This window comes from Culex quinquefasciatus, chromosome 3 (genome assembly GCF_015732765.1).
Source record: "Culex quinquefasciatus strain JHB chromosome 3, VPISU_Cqui_1.0_pri_paternal, whole genome shotgun sequence".
NCBI lineage: Eukaryota > Metazoa > Arthropoda > Insecta > Diptera > Culicidae > Culex > Culex quinquefasciatus.
Genome location: NC_051863.1, coordinates 18,157,837 through 18,176,010, shown reverse-complemented (window position 1 = coordinate 18,176,010; position 18,174 = coordinate 18,157,837). Strand labels below are relative to the sequence as shown.

At 34.3% G+C, this 18,174-nt stretch overlaps 2 protein-coding genes across 3 annotated transcripts in view; one reads left to right on the top strand and one right to left on the bottom strand.

Annotated features, from left to right (window-relative positions):
* Positions 1-11,767, bottom strand: part of LOC6048722 (mucin-5AC) — a 99,672-nt gene extending 87,905 nt beyond the window's left edge. For both annotated transcript variants that reach the window (XM_038264369.1, XM_038264368.1), the window contains exon 1: positions 11,321-11,767. The gene's annotated coding sequence lies outside the window, so the exon portion shown is untranslated. The remainder of the gene's footprint in view (positions 1-11,320) is intronic.
* A 4,820-nt stretch (positions 11,768-16,587) lies between these two features.
* The window catches only part of LOC6049904 (transport and Golgi organization protein 2), a 68,389-nt gene continuing 66,802 nt past the window's right edge, over positions 16,588-18,174 (top strand). The window contains exon 1 of the mRNA XM_038263052.1: positions 16,588-16,906. The gene's annotated coding sequence lies outside the window, so the exon portion shown is untranslated. The remainder of the gene's footprint in view (positions 16,907-18,174) is intronic.

The following is an 18,174-nucleotide window of genomic DNA, read 5'->3' as shown; positions in this document are numbered from 1 at the left end:
TCATATCGATTACTAAGTATTCAACTATTGATCTATTTCCACCCCCAAACATAAATTTCTGGACCAAAATTTGGTTTGTTTTTAATCTCGGGAATTCCCGGGGAAAAATATAAAAAAAATCCTGGGATTCGGGAATTCCCGGTTATGGAAAAAATCCCGGGATTTTTGTTCCGGGAATTCCCGGGATGGACGCACTAGAACCTAGGTTCTTTCCAGGAAAAGGCCGATCAGATGACGTAGAAGTGCTCCTTTTACACCGGATGTGCCCGCTCCCAACTCATATTTTCGAATGGCCCGCAGGTCCTAACAAAGAAGTCACACTTCTGGCCTGTTTCGGAAACTGTAGAAGGACAATCCCGACTTAATATTCATCAAGATTTAGTAGTTATTTTATTGTGGTTAAGTGCTAACAACTAGAGGAAGGGTTGCCAGATCTTTGATGCTGGAATATAATTGATTCCAAACATTTTGGCATAAAACTTTAACCAGCGTACTTCAAGCAGCAACTGAAACAAGCAGGTCCCACCATGTTCCATTGTTGGTATGTGGTTTAACCGGGCAAGGAGAACTCGTTTGTTTGCACTGAATCCAAACGAATATTACAACAAGGCAACGAAAAAAAATAAAATTATCCGAGACTCACACACGGGTCCCCCACAGACCGTTATTATGAAGAAAAAAATTCCACCCAAACCAATGATTGGACATGGTTTCTGGGACCATTCTGCACCTCTGGGCCAAGTTTCAAAATATTTGCCGGCAGAAATTTCGAATACGGTCAGTTTTAGTAATTTTAGTTGAAATTAAGGGGAAATCACATGTAAAATGCATAGGAAAACTTCAAAGTTTCAATGCCTAAACTCTGAAACGTTACTGATCATGGTTTAAATTGTACTTACATGTAGCAAAATGATATAAAACGATTTACGGAACTGACTTAGCCGAATTAAGCCGTAGTTAAGTGACTTAAGTACATTATTTACAAGTTTAAATCTAAATATTTTTTAAATCTCCTACATTAGGCAATTTTAAGTCTAGGAAGACTAGATTGCATAAAAATAATTAAAATGCGGTGACTTTGAGCCAAGGGGTGACAATGTACTAAAGATTGTTTTGATAAGCATTAAGTTTATGTCAATATTTGTTTGTAGACTGCTTAATTTGGTCTATTTATGTTCCCAAACCCAAAAATAATTTGATGATATTGCTTCGCAGATCGCAAATTAATATGTTTGAATATGCCTATTGGTTTTAAATCGCCTATAAGTGACAGATTTAAAAATTCTGCGCACATGTTCCAGTTCTGAATCGATTCGTTCTGAATACAAATAAAAGAAAAACAATTATGTGACGTGGCAAGTTTGTAGCATTGCATTAATAATAAAATTGTTTTTTTGTTTTAAAACGTTTAGAAATTTGAACCATACGAATGAAATGCAGTGAGTATTTCAGCTATAATTTAGCTTAAACATTTTTGTTGCCCTGTATAATGATTATAATTAGCAAAAGTTTAATTGCACAACTTCCCACAGGATTAATATCTCAAACTAATTATGATTTTGCAAAATTGCAGGTAATCATCATAAAAACTGTATTTTATAATTGATTAATGTATTGTTGATACAGTTTGATCATCAATGAAATTCATCAAAACTTATTATTGATCAGCAAGTACTTTTACTGATAATATATTTAGTTAAAACATAACCTACTCCTGTCTCATGTGAAAACACAACCACTCATCCACTATTCTAACAATCCCGACATATCTTAAGAAAATGTGAAAATAGTATAGTCTAATATGTATAGGTTATTGAACTTGTAAATATTTACATATGAAGGACGATTTAAGTTTTCAATGTAGTTTGTGTCTTAAAACTCTTGTCAGGCTAGGTTCTTATTTAACTTTTTATGGAATTTTTCAAAATTGTGGGAGAGGACAACAATATTTGCAACGAGTAATCCTTACAATTCAAGCTTATCGAGCTTGTTGTTAAGCTATTTAGTTATTAAACAAACGTAAAATTTGGTACAATGTCACCCCTTGGCTCAAAGTCACCCCATTTTAATTATTTTTATGCAATCTAGTCTTCCTAGACTTAAAATTGCCTAATGTAGGAGATTTAAAAAATATTTAGATATAAACTTGTAAATAATGTACTTAAGTCACTTAACTACGGCTTAATCCGGCTAAGTCAGTTCCGTAAATCGTTTTATATCATTTTGCTACATGTAAGTACAATTTAAACCATGATCAGTAACGTTTCAGAGTTTAGGCATTGAAACTTTGAAGTTTTCCTATGCATTTTACATGTGATTTCCCCTTAATTTCAACTAAAATTACTAAAACTGACCGTATTCGAAATTTCTGCCGGCAAATATTTTGAAACTTGGCCCAGAGGTGCAGAATGGTCTCAGAAACCATGTCCAATCATTGGTTTGGGTGGAAATTTTTTCTTCATAATAACGGTCTGTGGGGGACCCGTGTCACAATGTCATGCCAATGCAATTGTATTGGTAGTGGATGCAAGTGCTTCGGCTATCTTATCACATCCGCCGATGCACCCGTGGTATTTAACGACGTTTAATCAGCAAGCTACTTGCTTCGCGTACATACGCGCACAATGATGCAACTTGCTGACTGTGTTTGTATTTATAATTTACTGACAGATGTGCATGTAGAACATGTAGTAATTGAATTGTTAATGGTTGAGAATTGTATGAAATTCAATTCAAAATTCAGCAAAAAATATTTTCGGGAATTCCCACAACTGTATTCTCCAGGAATAGCTCTTTTACACACATATGCGGCCGCTAATCTTGAAAACGTACTGGGGAGGGACCAGCTGGGCCCCCGTTCTGTAATGGTGTGAGAGTGCATGTGAATATATGCGAAAAACCCGTTTTCTGCCGTATACGCTCACGTACACCAGCGAACATCGAAGAGAATAAAAAAAATCGACCATCCATCCATCAACCCATTAAGGAAGCCGTGGAGCAACCAGTCTGGCCAGCCAGACCCAACATGAACGGATGTGTGAACGTGTTCGTTATACGGGATGCTACTTGTATGCTAACTATGGTTTGAGATGTAGTGCTTGAAATTAAATAGTCGAATAAACAACAAAAGTTCAACATTTGACCAGTTTGGCATGCAATATTAATCACTGTGCATTGGCCTTTTACCCAACAAAGCTTGCCTTAAAATTTGGGCTTTTTCGGTTCACTCCAGACTTAAAATTGGCTGTTTATTTATGATTTTAAACAACATATCTGGATTTTTTTTTTCGAAAAGGTCCAATAAGCCAAATTTTCACTTTTTGCTTTTTGGGTGTTTTTTAATACCCCTGACTCAAGGCGTTTTCAAAAACACCCAAAGATCAAAATTTGGAAATTTGGTTTATTGGACCATCCCAAAAAAAAAAAAAAAACTCCAGATATGTATATTGAATCTATTATATTTTGTTCAAGAGGTGATTTCGAACAATTTTTGTTATACTTCTTTTATATTTTTCTTTATTCATTTTTAATAATGTTATTTGCATCTATCTTTTTATGTTTTCGATTTTTCTTGTTGGTTTTCTAAAACTCCCAATGATTTCACTGACCTACAAAAGTTGACAAAAATGACTGCACAGGCTCATCTCAAGGGGAAGCAGGAATTTTGGGATCCCCAGAAACCTTTGAATTATTCCAAAATATTTATAATTGAATGAATTTTCAAGCTTCCTCTTGGTAAATATTTTTTTGATAATATTTGATAATAAAGTATAAAGTCTAAAAAATAACAAAATACCATTTTTTTTAAGTATTCAATTTTTTTTAAATATTTAGCTACATATGGGTATCGAACGATTTGAAATATTGCATGCACTTTCATTGTTTTAGACTTTTTTGAATGAATTACTAAAATTTTCACAGAATACCATATTTTCTCGAAAATAATAATTTTTTTATAATTCGCTATATGGGTATCAAACGATATGAAATTTGCATGCATTTTCACTGAGCCTTTTTTTTTAATGAAATACTAAATTTTTCACAGAATACCATAGTTTCTCGAAAATACTCAAATTTTAATAATTCCAATATGGGTTGGGTATCAAACGATTCGAAATTTTGCATGCATTTTCACTGTTTTAGAGTTTTTTTTAATGTAATACTGAAATTATCACAAAATACCGTATTTCCCGAAAATGCTCAATTTTTTATAATTCGCAAAATGGATATCAAATGATTCGAAATTTCGCAGGAATTTTCACTGTTTTAGAGTTTGTTGAGTGAAATGCTGAAATTTTCACAAAGTACCATATTTTCTCGAAAATACTCCAATTTTAATAATTCGCAATATGGGTATCAAGCAATTCGAAATTTTGCATGCATTGACGTTGTTTTAAAGTTTTTTTTTTAATAAAATACTCAAATTTTCACAAAAAAAAACATACCAAAAACCTCTTAAACAGTAAAAATGCATGCATAATTTCGGATCGTTTGATACCCATATTGCGAATTATAAAAAAAATGTGTGTTTTCTAGAAAATACGGCATTCTTTGAAAATTTCAGCATTTCATTCAAAAAAGTCCAAAACAGTGAAAATGCATGCAAAACATCATATCGTTTGATACTCATATTGCAAATTATAAAAATTTGAGCATTTTCGAGAAAATACGGTTTTTTGTGAAAATTTCAGTATTTCACACAAAAAACTCCAGACATGCATCCGCTCTAACTCCTCTTTTAGAAGAACTTGTTTGGCATTTCACGTAGAAGATACCCAGCATGTTGTGCCAGTGAATAGAATACGCTAATTACACTTGTCTTTTAGGCTCCCGAAGACCCTGAGAGATTATTTTGAAACACAACCGAGATATAGGTTAAGAACTCTTAATTGCACTCAAAGAGCTTTTAAGAAGTTCTTTTCGAGAGCTTAAGAGAACATTTACATGAACATATAGCTAAAATCGGGTTTTCCAATGAACCAATGTTTTCTACACATTATTCAAGCCAAAATCAAGAGATTTTTACCTAGCAACAAGCATATTATTGCTTTAAACGAAAATGCCATCTATAACAAGCTGAGTGCCGTTAAAGTGAGCTCATAGTGCCGATGCATGTCTGAAAAACTCTAAAACAGTGAAAATGCATGCAAAATTTCGAATCGTTTGATACCCAACCCAAAATAGGTATTATTAAAATTTGAGTATTTTCGAGAAAATACGGTATTTTGTGAAAACTTTAGTGGTTCATTCAAAAACCTCTCAAACAGTGAAAATGCATGCAAAATTTCAAATCGTTTGATACCCATATTGCGAATTATGAAAAAATATTATTTTCTAGAAATTACAGTATACAGTGAAAATTTTAGTATTTCATTTAAAAAAGTCTAAAACAGTGAAAATGCATGCAAAATTTCATATCGTTTGATACCCATATTGCAAATTATAAAAATTTGAGCATTTTCGAGAAAATACGGTATTTTTGTGAAAATTTCAGCATTTCATTCAAAAAACTCTAAAACAGTGAAAATGCTTGCAAAATTTCGAATCGTTTGATACCCAACCCAAAATAGGAAATATTAAAATTTGAGTATTTTCGAGAAAATACGGTATTTTGTGAAAATTTTAGCATTTAATTCAAAAACCTCAAAAACAGTGAAAATGCATGCAAAATTTCAAATCGAATTATAAAAAATAGTATTTTCTTAAAATTACGGTATACTGTGAAAATTTTAGTATTTCATTCAAAAAAGTCTAAAACAATGAAAGTGCATGTAAAATTTCTAATTGTTCGATACCCATATGTAGCAAATTATTTAACAAAAAATGTGTACTTAAAAAAATGGTATTTTGTGATTTTTTAGACTTTATACTTTGAAACATACCATATCATCAAAAAAATATTTACCAAGAGGAAGCTTGAAAATTCATACGTATTACACTCAAACCCCGATGGTTTGACACCAACTGTTGTCAAACGAACGGGGTCACTTTTTAGTTTGACACCCCTTTTACACGGAGTTCACACACACACTACCAAACGTTTGTTTTGATAGTGTGCGCGAGCGCCGTGTAAAAAGTGACAGTTCGTCACTTTTTAGTTTGACTTTGACCAACCAACGGGGTACAAACTAAAAAAGTGTCAAACGAAAATGTGACCAACCACCGGGGGTTGAGTGTATTGCGAATTATAAAAATTTGAGTATTTTCGAGAAAATACGATGTTTTGTAATATTATCGACGATAATTCTATCGAGTAACAAACTCAAGAACTGCGCAGTTTAAAACAACTTTTCGATTTAGAATTCTATTTCCATCTAAAAAATATGTTTTGTGCTTTTTATCGATATTTTTCAAAAGCACTATCTCTATTTTTATGGCTTTGGCTTGGCCAAAAGCAAAACGTCCGTCGTACCCTCAAATTTGGCACTTTTTGTCTACTACTACAAGTCACATTTTTTTAAAGCAAATTTAAAATGAAAAAAGTTGTTTAAAAAGACAATCGTCCGGACATTCCTCCAAATGTTTTTTTTAGCATAACTTTTGAAGCACTTTACTAAACGTCATAATATTCAATAGGGTCTTATGGGACCCCAAGCTGGATCGAATGAGATCAAAATGGATAAAATCGGTTAAGCCAGTGCCGAGATAATTGAGTGAGAATTTTTCAGTGCACACATCCACATCCAAACACACACACAGATATTTGTTCAGTTTTTGATTCTGAATTGATATGTACACGTGAAGGTGGAACTAGGATGTCGAATAAGTCAGTAAGGTGAGAAAGGCAAAAAATACAATGAAAATTCGATTTGCGAAAAAACTAGAGAATTCCTGTAAACTGAAATTTGAGCTCAATATATCTTTATGTTTGATTCAGACAATTGAGGTTTCTGATTATCGAGTCTGGACTGTAAATAGCAGCAAAATTGCAAAAACCTGAATAAAGATTCAATAATTCTTTGAAAAAATAAACCTAGACTGGACAACTGCACTGGGTGAACGGAGTGTGCGGAAGTGGTCCTCCTGCTGGTTCTTCCCTAGGTGGCGAAAACATTCCACCAGCACCCGGTGGCGGTGGCCAACAAAATGCCGAAAGAGACCATAATTGAGAATGTGTGGGTTTCCCCTGCAAACACAAATCCATACTCGTAACCGGTACGTTGGTGTCTGTAGGCAAACTCTATCAAAACAACATGCTGGAGCTCCCCCCTTTTTCCCAACCGGTCTTCTGGAGCATAAAAGCAGAGAAGCGTATTGAAGACTTGAGGTTTTGGATCAGAAGAAAGGTACATTTATTAGTTGATAAAGCAATCTTTAAATAATTTTTCAAAGATTTTTTTGTCTTAATAAGCATACAATTGAAAAAATGGACTTATTTCCAATTTCACTGCGCTTAAGACTCTTTGTTTCTTTCGTAGTGCTCACCATTTGCTTATTTTTCACAGACATCTTATCTTCATTTTATGTCTCGAAAGCGGTTCTATGTTCAGACAGTCAAGTTGTTCTGGCTTTGGGGGTGCGCTTCTCAACCAACGCGCTCCGAACCGGAATTTATACAGGCAAACCCAGACGCGAAAAACACTCACACAACACAACAGACTGTGTGGTGTAAAATTGCTGTGTAAATGAGCTGGAACCTGAGGTGGAAGCATTAATTTTATATACAACTTTTGATGAGTTACTTTGGCAGTTTTGGAAACTGGAAAAATGCTAAAGAAATTTTTACTGCAGAAAGTGTCACTTTCGAACCATCAAAAACAGCCTTTTAAAAGTGTCAATTTTAAGAGTAAAGTAAATTTGAATTGGATTTTCCAAATAATAATGGAAATATATGTTCAAAATAAGACCAAAAGACGACGTTTCAATACCTTGTTTTAGTTCTGAGGGCAGATTCAGAATCAGCGGGCACAATTTCTTAGAAAAAACATAAAGTTGTACAATTTCATTAGGGTTGTATCATACTGTATCTTTGAAAAATTAGGTATATAACTCTGAGATTTTTTAACGTCTATTCGAATACACTTGGTGCAGAAAATATGTGTTGCGCTTTGAGATATTTGAGTTTAAAATAGCATCTTCTCGAAAAAAAAATACATCTCAATTTGACCTCCTTGACCTACCTTCACATATACATATATCGACTCGAAATCAAATTTTGAGCAAATCTAGAATTTTTAAGTGATCCACCCTTATTTTCAGCTGAACCATATGTTTAGTGCCTCTGACTCTGCCAATTTTGAGCCGAATCAAAAAGGATTTTAAGGTCGTGTTTTATCGTTGAAGTTTATATGAGAAAAATCGCAAAAATTTATGCAGAAAAACATCTTTTCAGTATTTTTCTGCCATGTGGCGCGGGTCCTGTCCAAAATTGTCCAAGTGTGTGATTCTTGTAGGAAATTCAATGGAGCATCCGCAGTCGAGCAGTTTTGACAGTTCGCTCCATAAGAAATACATTGTAGAAAAAAGCAAAAACTGCTCGAATGGAAGTGCTCCATTCCCTACAACTTTGCCCAAGGGTGCAAAACGATCCGAGTTGATCCTGATTTTTGATGATTTTTTTTAGCAAAAAGTATTTTCTGTATACCCCACGGCGTGTTTTCTGGGCAACCTTAAGGAGAAAAAATAGTCATCGCTACTTTTAAATCTGTCTCAAAGGAAATTTTCTCAGCTTTACAATGCTTCTAAGTGCGAAATGATTCATCGAGAAATTTCTTAGATATCTTTTTTTTTTAAGTTTTTTGTTCTAAATTCCTTTATTATTTATTGGAAACTTTTTAATAACAGTTTGTGAAATTTGTCAAATGATGTGTTTTATGTGACATTTACTCATCAAAATGTGCAAACTAAGACAAGAAACAACTTTATAAAAGGTTGCAAAACGCTAAACATTTTTAAAATTTAGTTAAACCGATTTTTTGAATATGTGGGATTTATTTAGAAATGAAAATAATAACATCGCATTAAAATAAATTTTTAAAGAATTAACAGATTATTACATAATTTTTGTGAACAAATATCACTCGTCTGCTCAGATTAATCTTGGTTTTAGCTGATAAACCCGATTACAAAACATGTTTTATATTCGAAATTGAACTACAAATTACTGTTGCAAGCTTCAGAAGAAATACTTTTTATGAGTATGAATTATTTTTGCAAAACATTTTACAATAACTTTCACTTTTTTTTTCAGCTAATTTGGAATGGATGTTTCTGTATGATTTTTTTTATTGAATACTATTTAATTTTTGTTTAAACCAAAAAAAAATTCTGACGATGTTTTCAACATTCAGAGTTAAAACTCACGATTCTTACTTTACTTACTACTTTTAAATGTATTTTCAACAGAAAAACATTTTTTTTTCTTTATTTTATACTCATGGGAATATGACTTTTGAAGCTTGCAACAGTAATTTGTAGTACATTTTTGATTTTAAATCATGTTTTGTATCCATGTTTCTGGTTCGTATTTGATAACGGAAATATCACATTTATTCATAAAAATCCAATAATAACCTTAACAATCTCAAATCTACAAATATTTCGGTTGTATCAGCTAAATCAGACCAGTCACGTGATACTTGTACGCAACGATTATGTAATTATCTTTAAATTCATGTTAAAATCATATTTTATTGCGGTTTAATGTTTTTAATTTCTGAATAAATCACACATATTTAAAAACTCAGTTAAAACATTATTTTCAAAATGTTTAGCGATTTGCATCCTTCTACAAAGTTGTTTCTTGTCTTATTTTGCACATTTTGATGAATAAATGACATTAAAAAACACAAAATTTGACAAGTTTTCAGAGCTGTTATTTAAAAGTTTCCTATAAATAATGAAGGAATTTAATACAAAAAAAAACTAAAAAAATAGATATCTCAGAAATTTCTCGATGATTCATTTCGCTCTTAAAAGCATTGGAAAGCTGAGAAAATTTCGTATAAGCCACTTTTGAAAGAAGCGATGACTTTTTTTCGTGAAAAGCTTGTTCTAGAAAACACGCCGTGACCCCTTATATACTATCAAGCGTGGTTTCCTCTCATCCAGTCGGCTTGGGTTCGATCCCAGACGGTCCCGGTGGCATTTTTTGAGACGAGATTTGTCTGACCCCGCCTTCCGTCGGACGGGGAAGTAAATGTTGACCCCGGTCTAACATAGAGGGTGAGATCGTTAGCTCAATCCAGGTATAAGAGTCGTCTTCCTGGGTCCTGTCGCTTCGGTGGAGTCACTCGAAGGCAGTTGGACTAACAATCCAAAGGTCGTCAGCTTGAATCCCGGGTTGGATGGAAGCTCAGTTGTAAAAAGTGGTTTGCAATTGCCTCAACAATCAAGCCTTTGGACACCTAGTTTCGAGTAGGAATCTCGCAATCGAGAACGCCAAGGCAAGGCTGCAGAGCGAATAATTTGATTTTGATTGAAACGTTAAATCAAAATTATATTTTTCCAAGTGAAATCTGAAAGCGGTATTCATGATCAGGCACACCAAACAAAACACACACACAAACACACACTCGGCTGCATAAAACAAAAACAAATGAGGGCGGTTGTTCACATGACACTTTGTTCTTCTCTGCTGCTGTACACACGGTGAAAAATCAGTGTGCACGGCATGAAAATAGAGTGTGAGCGAAATTTACTCTCTTTCTTGCTCACCCTTGTGCAAAGTAGCACTGAAAGTGTATGTGTGCGCATGTTGGTGTGCTTGTTTTGTTTAAGTGAGGAAGTACTCATGATGACGCACTCACCGCAAACCAAATTTAGCTACGATAGACATTTATTATGTATTTTTTTCGGTGAAAAATAATTTGAGAATGACAAAAAAATATCATTTGAAATTCAGAAAAAAAAAACAAATTTCAGCAAATACAAATTTTACACTGCTAAGAATAAATATTCAATGTAATAAAGAAACATTCAAGTGACGCGTAGCCTGCTAAGACCATTACAAGTGCGCATTGATTTGCGAAAATATCATCATTGGCACATGTGATTGAATTGAATGAGCATAAAAATACACGACGCGTTCTCTCTTTTTGTGGGGACTTTCTCTCGCTAACGCACACGCTCGAGGAAGGTGTATTTTTCTGCGATTGTATGTGTGAGCGGCTTTTGTACGGATGTGGCGGCGGCTCCCGGAGATAGAACCAGCAATATTTATGGGAGGAAGCGAAAAATAAAGTGGAATCGCCTGATATTGTTGGTGGAAGAAATTTCCTCATAAAAATCGAATCAAGCGATAAAAATTCAAATTAGCTTTCCAAAGAATTTAAAAAATTGTCACTCAGTAAACTGAACTTGATGATATAGCAATACTTACTATTTATAGAATACGTGGGATGAAAAATTACACGTTTGATTATATTTACACACACGAACACACACTTGACTGAAAATAACCAGACACTTATTCAAACTTCTTCGCACTATGTACAGATTAAAAAGCTCTCAGAATCCAATAAAATCAATCTCGAGATCCACTTGAATCATTCAAACCGTTTTCAAATTCTCCACATAATAATCTCGAACGAAAGTTATCACCCGATCAAAATCTTTTCCACTCTTGACTTTCTAGCAAGCGATAGAACTATAAACTTCAAAATATGAATGCCTCACTACCAATACACACACTCAAGAGAAAAAAGAAAAACGCGACCTGCCGAGAAAACGCCAATTTTTTCCTCAATCCTGCACTATATCAGCCGTTTACGAGCACGGAAGAAAACTGTCCGACCAGTTTGCAGTATAGGAAGGCAATGTCGCGCGAATCACAGTAACCTCCTCTTCCCGATGATGATGTCTGATCTGATGTCGAGAGAGAGAGATCGAGAGAAAGAGAGCGGCGTCGTAGCAGGCGCGCGATGACACGCACGCACGCACACTCTCACGCGCTCGACACCCCTCGCACGGAGAAAAATAAAACGACCGTGGGAAGAGGAACACATTGCACAAACACCAGCGGCCACGTGTAAACACACCACAAACCGCATGGCAGCGCCCAAGAGAGAAAATGGGAGCGGAATTGCTCTCCTCTCTTTTCGCGTACGACTCGCGCGTTTCTCTCGCAAATTGACAGGTATTTTCAAAAGTTAAAAAAATAATATTTACTTTTAAGTTGAATAATTTAATTCTATCTATATGCTATTAAAAGAGTGAAATCAAGTTTAAAAATTTTAATTTTAAAATTTGTGATTCGTTGTCTCTGGAAATATTCTAAGATTAACAAATTATCTTGCTGGGAACTGGTGGGGGAAATTCTCCATCCTCCAACATCCTCCACACATACATTGAACATATCTTCACAAAAAAAATCTTAACAACATTGTTACTCTGTTACACTCATATTTATAAATAAATGTTCAAAGATTTGTCCTATTCGCATTATTTCAATAGTTAGGGGAAATTCTCGTATCTTTGGCAGGTTAAGCTCTCGCTCCTAACTCCATCCAATTTACTGATTTTCACTATTTAAACAACTACTTTTGCAAAACTTTTGATAGAAACTTGCTTGCTCACTTCTTATTCAGCTATTTATCACTCAATTTCAGTTGAAAACGCTTTTAATTAGCTTTAATTGAATGTCAAAGTTCTGACCTGCCAACATTAGAGGCACGCTGGAATTAGATGCTGTTCCCCTATTTTAAATTGTGAAGTCTGTAACCAACAGTATTTGAGATAATTAAAAAAATATTGTTTAATAGTTTTTGACTTAGTGTATTAAAAAAAAAATAAACTCCATCTAATGATTGACAAAACATATTTAAAACACTTTTAGCAAACGGTACAACTTTATAGGGTCAAACAGCATGCATACAATCAAAAGCAACAGATGGGGGTGAACGTCGCGTAGCTTCAACACCGGTCCACACCGTCTTTCGGAATATCATTGGTATGAAATCGCGTCCCCAAACACACACGCCCACTTGCAGCGTATTGCAAGATAATTCAGTCGATTGATACAGTTATATTTTTAAACTAATAACAATGTCTAACCTATAAATGTACAGTCCAGACTCGATTATCCGAAGTTCGATTACCTGAAGGTTTGTATGGGACTTCGAATAATCGAATCTCGAACAAAAAAAAATGCTGTCGTATTTTTTATTTCTTTACTTTTAAAATTAAATTCGAGTTCAGCAACCCCACGTTAGTCAAAATTGTATGGTTGGCTACGTATTAAATTGAAAAATGCCTTTTTTTTAAATATTACATAACCGCCATATCAGCCGCCAATTTGGATTTAAGAATTCTAAATCACCTTAGAATAGTTAAAAGGTCATACTAAAGCTCAACAATAAAAAATAAGACAACGAAATTTCGTGATACGATTATCCGAAGTGAAATTTTGCCAAGGCCTTCGGATAATCGAGTCTGGACTGTACTCAATTCATTTGATAGGGTTATTCGATTTTTTGGACTCTTTTGATTACACGCAGAAAAATAAGGCATATCTGAATCAACAAAACGTTTTGTTGATTTATAAATCAAGATGTTTTTTTGAATCAACGCTAACCGTCAATGCAACTTTTTCAAAACAACGGAAGATTTTTGTGGAATTGAGAAAATCAACGTTTGTTTGAACGCAAAATCGGCGTTGGTTATATTCAACAACAATTTTGTTGAATCAAACCTCGTACAGGCTGATTCAACAAAATATTTTTCAGCCTTACTTTCAGTAAGGCCGATGCAAATATTTAAAAAAGTTTTTGTCCCTCGGCCCTGGCCGAGGTCAAAGGAGGGGCAAAAAAATAAAAAAATATAAAAATTTAAATAACAAGCCATAATCTTCACATTTAAATGAAAAAAGTGTTTTAAAATGCATTTTACACTAGTTCAGTTGTTTTGCAATCATTAGTTTTCAAAAAATCTAAGATCTGACAAAAACAAAAATTGTATCGAAAAAAAAGATTTTGCATCGAAAATTTTCAAAAAATCTTAAGATTTTTTAATAAACCCAAACATGCTAAAAATGATTTTACACGCAGGAGAATGTAGTTTAATTTGATTTCAGCTGGTTGCACTTGAGTTTTCATTGAAATTTTGAAGTTTATTGTAAAAATATTTTTTTTGGCCCCTGATTTTTCGGGCCAATTTTGAGGGGGACAAAAACTTTTAAAAATATTTGTACCAGCCTAAGTTTGTCAGATTTTCAATCTTTTGGGTCTTTAAATACTTTAGAAATATATAACAAAACCAACCTTTTTATGATCTTCCAAACTTTTGCCTAAATCAGCATAACTTTTACAAAACTAAATATTTTTAAAAAGGGAATTAAAAGACCTCAAGACGAATCGAATGAAACCAAAACAGTTAACATATATTCAGCCAGAGCTGAGGTAACGTAAATCGACATATTTGAAGTTGACGTATGTAACGCCATTTTAGCTCCCTGAACATGCTCCAGTCGATAGAATTTAATTTTAGTGAATTTCCTGCCAAAAAATAAAATTGTTAATTTGGGTACCCCCTGAGGTACCCCCATTATTTTTTTAATTTTATATTTTTTGTAATTATTTGCAGGGAATCCACTAAAATTTAATTCTGTTGATTAGAACAAGTTCAGGGAGCCCAAATCTGCTATATTTTTACTAAACTGAACTGAAGTAAACAGTCAATCTGTCAAACTGAAATGTCACTCATGACTTACTGTTTGAATGCTGCCGAGTGAAAATCATTTTTTTTTTTGCAATGCCGTCATGAAACCTCCGGTGGTTGGTCACTTTTTAGTTTGTACCCCGTTGGTTTGACAAAGTCACACTAAAAAGTACCGAACTGCCCAAGTAACAATTTTAGATTTTTTGTAGTTTTGGAGAAGTTATGTAGAATTCCTGAGAAAATGAATGCGAGATGCCTTTTAGTCCCACATGCTGTGTTAATTAAGTGTTAAATCAGCAATAAAGCTAAAATGGACTACTTTAGGAGGTTAGCCAGAGTAAAAATTAAGAGTATCATAAGACATTATAATCGAGGGCCTCGTGGCGCGGTGGTTAGAGGCTTCGGCTGCCGATCCCTAAGTTGCTGTGAGGCCCGGGTTCGATTCCCGCCTTATCCTCCTGGCCTTCTATCGGATGGGGGGAAGTAAAACGTCGGTCCATTTGCGTAAAAGAGGTTTTGGGTGACTCACCACACATAACCCTAGGGACGCCTAGAAATGAGCAGAAACTTGCAACAGAGCCCACAAAAGACCCGGGGGTCGTTAAAGTGGATTGCTTTGCTAAGACATTATAATTTTATTGTGTACCTAATAAATACTTAATAAAGCTCTTCAATGCTCGAATAAAACTTTCTAGTTTGAAAATGAATTTTGTAGCAACCTGTAGGAACTCCTGAAAGTTATAACAAAGCATGAAGCATTTATGAATGTTCTCTCAAAGATAACCAAAAGCATGTACAAAAAGGGAACAGCATGCTGGTTTACTTGATTGAAGACAAATATTCTTATGCGAAATAGAATTCTAAAAGCCTTATGGTAGTTGATAATTCATCTGATAATAATTGTATAAATATATTTAAGCACTTGCATTTTTCCATTGAAATGTATCGTAACAGTAGTGCCAAAAAAAATTACCGAACATTTTTTCAAGATAGCTCGAAAAAATGGAACGCGCCTTCAAAATTATCACAAAAAGACTAAACTTTTATCGAAAAAAAAAATCTTTTTCGCCGGTTGTTGCTCCAAAATTCAACATGGCTACGATTTTTGGCACCTAGATTTTTGTTTTTTGTTTGTTTACATTTGCGACTTAGGCGTACACGATTACACGAGAACGTCAAAATGAAAGAAATTATACAGTTAAAAGTCAATACTTTTAAATCAGTTAGTAAGGAGATTTTCAAAAACTGCAGAGGTAAAAATTTTCATTTTTAAAACAAGAAAAAAAACTTTCCCTTCAGCAAATTTTGGCAACTTTTTAATTTAAATGTAAGCTACTTTTGTCATTACAGTAATATTTTTGTGTGTGTATCTGGAGAGGTCGGTGCCCTCCGGGATGTTCCAACGGAGGGACATTTCCCTCACTAAACGAGTTTGGGTAATATGGGCATCAAACTTCACGGTATTTTATACTAGACTTTAAATTGACAAAAAATCGGCAGAATTGTCCACAACCTTTCCTTAAGTTGGTTCTATTCAAGAGTTTTTTTTAAGTGCTTTGTCATATTGGTCATGTGCAACATAACCACCTACAATTTTTTAAAGAAGTTTACAAAAATGTTCAATAATGGAAGTATTGACTATAGCTGAATAAACTTAGAACATTTTATATGATATTTAAGCAGTAAATTCATTGATCCATAATCCACGCATTCACCAAGCAGCCGATTTCAAGCCTACTTTGGTGTTGGTATCCGTTACCGTGTCGAAATCGCGCAACAGTCTCGCTCGCGGCAAAAGCGGTTCTTTTTTTCAAGTTCACAGACCAACAAGCACCACACCACACAAACACACTGGCATGGCCTGCTGAGGGTCTAGTTTGATGTTGCCATCGTATCAAAAATATATTTTTTTTTTCGTCTCGCTTTTTCACGCCACACCACGACGACGAAAACAAACGAACTCGTCGTCGTCGTCGTTGTGTTTTGGTGGTGGCCTGGCCTCTTCGGATGGTCAGCAGTCGCGCCACAGCCGCCTTGGATCGATCGTGTCGCGCGTGAGATAGAACGACGTGTTTCTCACACGTTTACTTTGATAAGTAGCGTGGTGTAGTGTGTGTATGTGTGTGGAAAATAGAGGACAGTTTTTCCGGACGCGTCGCGTGTCCGTGAATGTGTGTGCGTATGTTTTGAATTAATTCGAGTGCATAATCAAAGAAGATAAAAAAAACTCGCAAAGAGAAAGGGCACCAACACACACACATCGGTGATTACGCTTGATTTGGGTGTGTTCTTTTGTGTTGGACGTTCATGTGTAAGTACACGTGGTACTAGATGTTTTCTTTAGCCCATAATTCCTTGAATGTAATGACACCCGGGTAAAGGGAAACTGATAAACGTATGTATGTTTTCGTGTCTGCGCAACGAACGAACTTAATCGAGCATGAATGGGGGAATGGCTGCATTCTTTAGCACAAATGTATTACATTTTGTTGAAAGTTGATTAAAATTATTTTTGACGAAACCGGCTTGTTAAACTTTTTTAACAAACATATTGAAAATTGAAATTAAATCGTTATAGTTATGATAAAATTTCAAAAGAAATTGAGTTTCTTCTAGAAAAAAAAAAACAAAGTAGACTATCGCACAAACCGTGACGAAGGTCGGATTACAGCGAAAAAGATGAGCAAGAAAGAGACCGAACGCAGAGTGAAAAAGAGACATGCTTCTGAAGTTTGTTTGTTTGTTGGCTTGTTTGCTGTTTAGAACTGCACGCGATTGGAGCAATATTCATTGAAAAAAAAAAATAATAAGCTGAGTTAATTCAGTAGTGGGTGGGTGGCGTGTCAAGCGAACGTGAGCTGAGAGAGAAATTAAAAGAGAGGCATTATGAGCAAACCACATTCAGACTGAGAACGAAACTGAGAGAGTGAGCTTTTCAGTGAGCTTTGGTATAAAATTATGGCATCTGGATTGAAGCTTGATAGAGTAAATTTGAAATTATTGCTGCATGTTTTATTTGGAAAAACATCAACAATATTTTTTTTTAATTTAAAATTATTTCAAATATTAAACCAAATTTACGAAATTTTGAGCCTCAAAAAGTTAAAAAAAACTAAGGTCAATGCAAATTTTATTTAAAGGTCTGGAATTCCCCAAAATTCGGAAAAATATCGTGAAAAAGTCGGGAATTAATGATTTTTATGGTACAAAAGTTGGGAAAAGTGTAGAATCTCAAGCGTATTTGTTTTGAAAATTATATTTGAACTTTTGAATATTTTTGTAATATTTCCTTCAATTTTTAGCTCATTTGCACTGACTTTGTTTTAAGCTCTTATAACAAATTTAAGGTTCCTCTCATTATCTTAATTTATAAATTTTATAATTTTGAATCAATCTATGGAAGCACTTTCAAACAAAACTATTGGAATGTTGTTAATTTCTTCTTCTTTGAAAGACCAGAACGTTCAAAAAATACCTGAAACTTACAAAAAAACGTTACTTAATCCACATTTAGGTGGTTGGTGCTTTCCTCACATTCATAAAGTCAATACATTCAGCAAAAATAGCAACATTCTCCCT